The 7,475-nt window shown below is 39.3% G+C and overlaps 1 non-coding gene across 1 annotated transcript; it reads right to left on the bottom strand.

Annotated features, from left to right (window-relative positions):
• Nucleotides 1–6,947: 6,947 nt before the first annotated feature.
• Nucleotides 6,948–7,086, bottom strand: LOC147791216 (small nucleolar RNA Z247). Its single transcript, XR_015422560.1, has one exon. It is a non-coding gene; the product is annotated as a small nucleolar RNA Z247 (small nucleolar RNA).
• Nucleotides 7,087–7,475: the final 389 nt, after the last annotated feature.

Below are 7,475 nucleotides of genomic sequence, written 5' to 3'. Positions count from 1 at the left end.
CTGGGGCACGTGCATAGGGTAGATTCATATTTAAATTTCTAGTATTAAGTTAGAATAGGTTGTTTTGCATTTCATTGTTTTAAATTATTTTGTATTTGTTTTTGTTTTCTCTAAATTTCAGTAATTCATATTTAAACATGTAAGACCATGACTGTGTTTTCCAGAGAAGAAGTTGTTTTAAAAGTGTTTTTGAAGTTTACGTTATAAATTATGTTCATGTAAGAGTTTTATTTCTGCATTATAGATGAGCATGAGACGTTAGTAGCGGCTTTGAGTATATGGAAATTTAGGGTCGTTACAGTTACGATACTTGATGATGTGCGCAGTATATATATATTTTGATGAATGACGTACTTGATATGATGATGTGTGGGTTATGATACTTGATGATGAGTATGATGATTGCGTGACGTTTACCTTAATATGATGAAGTTTTCCATATTGAGCATGCTATATGATGATGAGTGCCATATTGCATCATGTCGTTAGATCGACATAGGACACAACCCTAAGAGCGTGAAAATGATATTAATATAAATATCCACGAGTATGTGTTACCTAAAGTAATAAAGAGATGAGACTAGAGGGTTGTGTCAGAAGAGACATTATGATGGATTTAGAGGAACCTCATGCATATTGTATGTTCATTAGCATAGGGCTACTTCCCTTAGAGATGATGAGTGTAGACGCGCACCATATGATGAGCGCGAATGCGCACTGGTGCGAACGCACACAGATGAGGGTGTTCATGAGGCGCGTGACACTATGGGGTTCCGCTGACCTCCGAACGTCGATACAGATTAGCTTGACCAGAAGGTCCAGGGGGTGTGCGAGCGCCCTGGGGATTCACACTTGCACGTGTGAGTCGTGTGTAGGGAAGTACTACACATCCAATTTGTCCGAGATTGGAGGCCACCCCTAAGATGATTAAAGATAGGTCCCTAAATCATGATTGCATGAGTTTGCATTTGCATGGCCCCTATAGTGGGGTCACTTACTGAGTATTCTTTGAAATACTCAGGCCGTGTGCCACATCATTTTTCAGGTAAAGGGCAAGGCGCACTTGTACGGAGGACGGCGGCATCGCGAGCAGAGACTGTGGCACGTGCATAGGGTAAACTCATATTTAAATTCTTAGTTTTAAGTTAGAATAGGCTGTTTTGCATTCCATTGTTTTAAATTATTTTGTATTTGTTTTTATTATCTCTAAATTTTAGTATTTTGTATTTAAACACGTTAGACCATGGCTGTGTTTTCCATAGAAGGAGTTGTTTTAAACGTTTTTCAAAGTTTACATTATAAATGATGTTCATGTAAGAGTTATATTTATGCATTATAGATGAGCATGAGACGTTAGTGGCGACTCTAGATATGTGAAAGTTTAGGATCGTTACATGAACAAGGGGCCCCACCCTCTCATTGGCCTAAGAGGGATTCGGTTTGGTGGTTGGACCACAAACCAATTGTTCATCAGAGGATCAGTAGGACTTAAGGAACAAGAAGTAACTTTAGGGGTAAAAACAGTAAATTGACCCAGCTCTAGTTACAAACAACCTATGAAGAATCGACTTACTAATCATGGTTATATCAAATGAACAGAAATATATCTATAGTGAGGGGAGTACAACTACTAGTCTATAGTGGAGTGTCATCGTAGTTAACGAATGTTGGTTAAAAGGTTAATGAGTTTAGCCAGTTAATCTCGGATCATTGGAGCCCATGATCTGTAAGTTCATTAGGCCCCCTTGCTAGCTCAGATCGGACTAAACCTTAGAATAGTGTGGCGAGTGAGTTTGAAGTGTTCGAACTCAAATTAGGGAATATGCGCTAAATATATACAATATATTTAATCGCATTTTGATTTAATTACGAATTAAACAAAATGAGAGAATTTGAGATATTTAAATAAGATTTAAATATTTTAATTATGAATAGAGATTCATAATCAATATGTGCCGGAATTGATTGGGATTGACATTTCATTTAATGTTAAATATTAATTAAATTGTTTAATTAATCCTTTAATATTATTTTGATTTGAAATTAATTGTTGAATTAAATAGAGTCAAAATGTTGACTTTAATGGAAAAATCTATGTTTGAGTTAGTGGAATATTGAGTGTCAATATATGGTTTAACGAACTTGCATTTTTGCCCATAATTCCACAAATTTGAGTGGAATTTTGAGTGTCAAAATTTAGTTTGACCAAACTTGCATGTTTGCCAAATAAACCCCACAAATTTGAGTGGAATTTTGAGTGTCAAAATTGTGTAATCTCAATTTTGCATGAACATGCAAATATGACTCTATAAATAGAGTGATCATGTATTAAATTTCTATCAAGTTTAGTCACTCACTGGATTCCACAATCCCGTTCTAAGGCTGGAAAATAGTAGGGAAGACATTAGTGGTGGTTCAAAACCGATTAAACTCATTAATCTTGTTAACCAACATTCGTTAACTACTAGGACACTCCACTATGGCCTAGTAGTTGCACTCCCCTCACTATAGATATATTTCTGTCCATTTGATATAACCATGATTAGTAAGTCGATCCTTCACAGGTTGTTCGTAACTAGAGTTTGGTCAATTTATCGTTTTACCCCTGAAGTTACTTCTTGTTCCTTATGTTCCACTGATCCTCTAATGAACAATTGGTTTGTGGTCCAACCAGTAAACCGAATCCCTCTCAGGCCAATGAGAGGGTGGGGCCCCTTGTTCAAGACCTGGAGTCAGTACTTAAGGGATCTACCTCTCTTCTATCCCTAAAAGCGGGTAGGAGTGAATTCCATCTTGCACCCCACGTCCCCAGCCATTCACCCAGTCTTACCCCTAAAATAGGAGGCCTATTGAGTCGGCGAACTCGAGCCACTCTCACCCATGCAAATCTAAAGATAATTCCGAATAAACAGGAGTTCATGGTTAGCTCAGAATTAAGATTGAGTTACCTAGGTCATCGAATGAAAAGAAAATCAGTCTCAACAGTAAACGACATTATAAAGTGAGAGTGATTTTCTTCATGGTCCGATCTTATGCAATACTCATTGCATAGGACGCCCCCATAGAATATGTTTTTGTTTAGAAACTATAAGTTTTAGGACATAAAACCCAACAAACTCCCACTTGGACTAAACTCTAGTGGGGTTTTATAACGTTGAATAGAGAGAAAGACATAAATACAATAAACTAGGGCATCACATACTCATGCCTTTTCTCCCACTTGCCCTAGATTACATAACTCGTAGTCCTAGACTCACTAGGTGCCCTTCAAACACTTCAGCCGTGAGGGGCTTTGTAAATGGATCAGCAATGTTGTGCTTTGAAGCTATCTATGTGACGATCACATCTCCTCGTTGACAATCTCCCTTATGAGATGATATTTGCGCTCAATATGTTTTTCTCGCTTATGGCTTCTTGGTTCTTTTGAATTTGCAACTGCTCCACTGTTATCACAATAAAGAGTGACGGGAAGATGCATATCTGGAACGACTTCAAAATAAGTTAAGAACTTCCTAAGCCATACAGATTCGTTTGCTGCTTCACAAGTATCAACATACTCAGCCTCCATGGTGGAATCAGCAATGCTACCTTGCTTTATGCTTCTCCATATTATTGCTCCTCCGTTCAGAGTGAAGAAAGATCCTGATGTCGATTTCCTCGAATCTACATCGGTCTTAAAATTTGAGTCAGAGTACCCTGTAAGGATCAGATCCTTAGCACCGTACATTGGCATATAGTCCCTCATTCCCCTAAGATACTTAATGATATTCTTAACGGCAGTCCAATGATCACGTCCCAGATTGGACTGATATCTGCTGACAATTCCCACAGCTTAGCATATGTCGGGTCGGGAACATAGCATGGCATACATCAGACTACCGACTGCTGATTCATAGGGAATGTGTCTCATATCCTCAACTCCTTGAGGTGTCTTAGGACTTTGTTCCTTCGACAAATGAACTCCGTACCCGAAAGGTAATAATTCTTTCTTGGAGTCCTGCATCTTATATCGAATCAACATTTTGTCGATGTACGATGCCTGAGAAAATGCTAGTGTTTTGTTCTTGCGATTCCAAACAATTTGGATTCAAAGAAAAAACTGAGTCTCTCTCAAATCTTTCATTTGGAATTGTGTCACTAGCCAATGCTTAATGTCAGTCAGAAATCCTACATCATTCCCAATGAGTAGGATATCGTCAGCGTACAACACCAGGAAAGCTACTATAGAGTTGACTATCCTTTTATAAACACAAGGTTCGTCAACATTATGTTTAGAGCCATAAGATTTGATCGCAGTATCAAACTTTATATTCCAGGATCGAGATGCTTGCTTCAACTCATAAATGGATCTTTTAAGCTTGCAAACCCTTTGCTCGTGATCTAATTCAATGAACCCCTCTGGTTGAGCCATATAGATACTCTCTTCAAGATTGCCGTTTAGAAAGACTATCTTAACATCCATTTGCCAAATTTCGTAATCATAAAATGTCGCAATGGACAAGAGTATTCTAATCGATTTAAGCAAAGCAACAGGAGAGAAGGTTTCTTCATAGTCCACCCTCTCTCTTTGGGTATAACCCTTTGCTACAAGTCGAGCTTTAAAGGTCTGTACCTTATCGGTTTGGTCTCGTTTCCTCTTGTAGATCTATTTGCAACCAATAGGTTTTACCCCATCTGGTTGATCAAAAAAGTTCCCAGACTGAATTGAAGTACATTGACTCCATTTCAAGATTCATGGCTTTGATCCACTGATCTCTATCTTCATCATCCATTGACCTATTCATTGCCCTTTTATAGGTCAATAGATCCTCAACGCCATCATCAGGTATGATGACATGAGTTTCTGCCAAACCCAAGTAACGATCGGGTTGAGTTATAACCCTCCCACTATGTCGAGGTATTCTCAACTCTTGAGAAGGATGTGATTGACTAGAAGTGCCAGCTCCATCAACAACTCTTGTTGAAGAACCAGCCTAATCAACAACTCTTGTTGTTTTATCAGTAACTTCTTTAGAAATCTCACTTAATACTAGTTTGCTGCGAGGTTGATGATTTCTTACGTGTTCTTCCTCTAAGAATGTAGCGTTTTTTTATACAAACACTCTATTTTCTTGACTGTCATAAAACAAACCACCTTTCGTCTCTCTAGGGTATCCTACGAATATACATAATTTTGAACGATGTTCTAATTTCTTGGGATTTTGCAACAACACATGTGCTGGGCATCCCCAAATCCTGAAGTGACGTAAACTACCTTTACGCCCTTTCCATAACTCATAAGGTGTTTCTGAAACACTCTTAGAAGGAACCATGTTCAAAATGTATGTGTCGGCTACAAGGTTGGGGAAGAATTGGGTGGCGCTCTCTTGAACGGAAAAACATTCTCATCAAATATGACGTCTCTAGAAATATAGACACGACCAGAATCGATATTAAGACACTTATACCCTTTATGTAAAGAACTGTGGCCTAGAAAGACACATTCTTTGGATAAAAAAGAGAGCTTTTGTTTGTTATAAGGACGAAGATGAGGCCAACAAGAACACCCAAATTTTTTTAATAAGGAGTAATTTGGTGGGGTAGGAAAAAAATGCTATAAGGGACACTTGGTATCGATGACACGAGTAGGAAGACGATTGATGAGATATGTGGCTGTAAGAAACGTGTAATCCTAAAATTTAATATGTACATTAGCATGAGATAGAAGGGCTAGTCCAGTTTCAACAATATGACGATGCTTGCATTCAGCAGACCCATTTTGTTGTTACGTGTGAGGGCACAAAACACGATGAGCAATTCCAAGGGAACAAAAGAATGTGTTATGAATTTTCTGATATTCTCCACCTCAATTAGACTGGACACACTTGATTTTAGTATCTAGGAGGCGCTCAACATGAGCTTGGAACTGCAAAAGTATACGAGGAGCTTCTGTACGATCATGCATAAAATAGATCCACGAAAATTTACTGAGATCATCAATGAAGTTTATATAATATTTAAAGCCCCCAACAGCTGGAGGTTTAGGACCCTAAACATCCAAAAAAATCAGTTCCAAATGTGACGAAGACCTATGAAAAGAACTAGTCTATGGTAATTGATGACTTTTTGCTAGCTGACACACATTACAAACTGGCAAAGGTGCCTCGCTAGCACACAAAATATTATTGAGACACAAATTGACTTTAGTACTTGAGATGAAGGTTGTCCAAGACGTGCTTCTCATTGGGCGTGAGTAGTAGATCTACTCACTAAGGTGTGCTTGAAATCATCGACATCAGATTGCTTAATACGATAAAGATTAGACTCATACCTCCTCTCTAGAAGGCTTTTCCTCGACTGTCGATCCTTAATAGAAAAATGCCAAGGATGGTATTCAAAGAATACGTCACTATCACGAGAACATTTATGAACAGAAAGAAGATGTTTGGAAATTTCAGGCACATGCAAAATATTACGCAATGCAAGAGGACGAGCAACAGTATTAATTGAAGAATGACCAGTATGCAAAATACGCAAACCTGCTTCATTGCCAACTTGAACTTGTTCACCTCCATGATAGCGTTCATGCACAACGAGACGATCGGTCACTAGTGATATGATTAGTAGCGCTTATGTCATTGTACGAATTTGGATCAATCTTGTAAGAGGAAGTAGCCGCTAGTGATGCAAAAGGAGCAGAAGGAGCAGAAGGAGGTTCATCCTAATAGGACTCATCCATCCTATGCCAGCAGCTAACGACAGTATGCCCCACTTTGTTGCAGTTCTGGCAGGAAGGACAAGCAGAAGTGTCACAATGATCACCAGCAAGACGAGAGGGCGCGCCACCTTAAGAACGGCCACGACCATGATCCCTACACCCACAGTTCTTATGTTGACCACCACGATCAATATAATTGGCCGAAGATTGAGGATTTAACTAAAGTTCAACTGGTGTTGTAGTTGGCGAGCATCAAACGTCATTAGATGTGCAAACACATCATCAAGCGTTAGGGTTTCACTTTTGGTAGTCATCAAGGTGACGAAGGGATCATAGTCAGGGCCAAGATCAGCAAGGAGATACGCGATCACATCATCGTCCCGCAAGGAAGAGCCGGCGGCAGCCAACTGGGTAGCCAGCCCTTTGATCTTTAAAAAATAAACAGCAGCAGAAAGATCACGTTTCTTGGATGTGGCGAGCTCAACATGGATATGAACAGTGCGAGCACGAGTAGACGATGAAAACATCCGTTGCAGGGTATGCGACATGGAAAGAGACCCAGCGGTGTGCAAATTGACTGGGCCGTGTGTAGAGTATATGGTACACATCCAAGCTGCCCGTTAGCATAGTACCATGGGAAAATAGACTCTTAATTTCATACCTCATAGAGAGAAGTATTTTAAACTTTTATGACACATGCGAAACCACGGTCACGTGCCAACATACAAAATACAATTTCTATAACCTACAACAGTAGGGCCACTTACTTGGTAAGCCT

This window comes from Cucurbita pepo, chromosome 9 (genome assembly GCF_057944985.1).
Source record: "Cucurbita pepo subsp. pepo isolate OVF chromosome 9, ASM5794498v1, whole genome shotgun sequence".
NCBI lineage: Eukaryota > Viridiplantae > Streptophyta > Magnoliopsida > Cucurbitales > Cucurbitaceae > Cucurbita > Cucurbita pepo.
Note: the sequence above shows the minus strand (reverse complement) of the source record. Positions and strands in the feature narration are given on the sequence as shown.